Source organism: Malurus melanocephalus, unplaced genomic scaffold (genome assembly GCF_030028575.1).
Source record: "Malurus melanocephalus ecotype Western Australia unplaced genomic scaffold, MMel_1.1 scaffold_369, whole genome shotgun sequence".
NCBI lineage: Eukaryota > Metazoa > Chordata > Aves > Passeriformes > Maluridae > Malurus > Malurus melanocephalus.
The window spans coordinates 589,826-591,799 of NW_026623601.1; positions in this window are offsets into that span (position 1 = coordinate 589,826).

Below are 1,974 nucleotides of genomic sequence, written 5' to 3' on the forward strand. Positions count from 1 at the left end.
AAAAAAAACCACAAAAAAGAGAAACAAACCCAAAAACAAACAGGAAAACTGTGTTGTGGAGGAAAACAGGCAAACTGGAAGAAAAAAGGGAAACTGTGGAGGAAAATGGAAAACAATCTGGGTGTGCAGGAAAATAGGGAAACAATCTGGGTGTGCAGGAGAATGGGAAAACTGTATGTGCAGGAAAACAGGGAAACAATCTGGGTGTGCAGGAAAATGGAAAAAAAAATCTGTGGTACAGGAAAACAATGTGTGTGTGCAAAGTGTGCCAGCACAGAAATGGAGYCAGGCACCCTTCAGGGCACAGACACAGCGTGGGCATGTTCATCCCCCAAAACTGAGCTTCACCTGCTGCTCACGGAATCCCACAGCGCTTTGGGTTCAGAAGGAGCCTGGCTGGCAGCAGCTGCTGTGGGGTTTCAGCCCCGTTTCCCACCTCTGGAAGCAKCTGGGTGCCTCAGGGTGGTCCCTGCAATCGCACACGGAGAGCAAACATGGCTCTGACACCTGAGAAAGTGACACTGGAATAAAACCCACACTCCCCACAGCTCCAGCTTCACGTTTAGGGCTGGCACAATAGGGCAYTATTGGGATGTGAGAGGCCCCTGCCCCAAAAACAAGGATCCCATTAATGGGAGGTCCCATTTATGGCCCRGCAGAGCTGAATGTAAAACCGGCCCTTTGGTGATGCTTCTGTGATCTCGGCAGCACCTTCCCTTCCTTCCTGAGCAGCACMAAGCTGGGCTGGGTGGCCTCGAATTGCTCCTGGAATTGCTCCTGGAATTCCTCTAGAATCCCTTCAGGATTGCTGAGCCCATCAGAAGTTATCCATCCTGCTCCACTCTCCTCATCCCACCTCATCCACACAGAGTTTTCGCAGCAAAAGAACCATCCCTGTTGGAGAAARGAGCATCTCGGGGTCTTTCTTTTCCTTCTGCCATCTCTCCATCAAATTGAATTCAAATTAAATGAAATCAAATTAATAATAAAGCATCCTGCAAACGGTTAAGGGATGCTGGTGTGCCTTTAGGAGGGTGTGATGAGATCAAGCTGCCGGCACTGAGTGTCCCTGGATCCCTGGGAGTGACCAAGGCCAGGCTGGACATTGGGGTTTGGAGCAGCCTGGGACAGTGGGAGGTGTCCCTGGGATTTAGGGTCTCTTCCAAACCAAATTTTCTGGGATTGTGTGAAATTTTGTGGCTGGAGCTGGGCTGGGTGGTGGCCTATGACACCCATCCCTGTGACACCCATCCCCCTGCGACACCCATGTCCCCACAGCCACACCCTCCCCACTCCCTCATCTCTGATGCTCCTCACTGACCAAAAAAATGCCCAAAAAAAGGGAAAACAGGGAGGACAAAGCCCACCTTGCACTTGAGCTGCAGAGAGCAGCCAAACCCTCCCATTCCCAGCCCATTCCTGGTCTGTGGGACCAGCAGGACATAAAACCCCAAAACCTCCGCCTCACAAATCATAAATCTGGGGGAGATTTCTCTGCCTATTCCCCTCCCTGGCTCTGTGGGTTTGGGCAGGAGCAGGGTGGGAGCCAATCCCTTTTTTCATCACATTAAATGAAGGCATAAACCATCCCTCTTAATTCCTTTTAATTAAATTCCTCCCTGGCGGACGGAAACGCTGCTCCTGCATGTTTTTTCACCAAACAGGGCCTCGGTGCAAATCCAGGGAGTTGTGGGGCTCTCCAGGAGATGAAGGGAACTCCAAGGCTGGCAGATCCCAAATCCGTCCCTTCAGCTGGACTGGCTCACCTCCACGAGGGTAAATCTGGGAAGAGGGAAGAGCACAAATCCATCTGAGGCAGAGTCCAGACATTTTAAAGAAGTGAAATCTGAGTGCCGACCCATCCCTTTGGACACTCCATTCCCAAAAATCCTTGAAAACATTTTTACCCAGCCACGGTCCTGCCCTCCCCCTCTGCAGCAACAGGCTGTGGTGGCTGCTTCCCCAGTGCTTTGG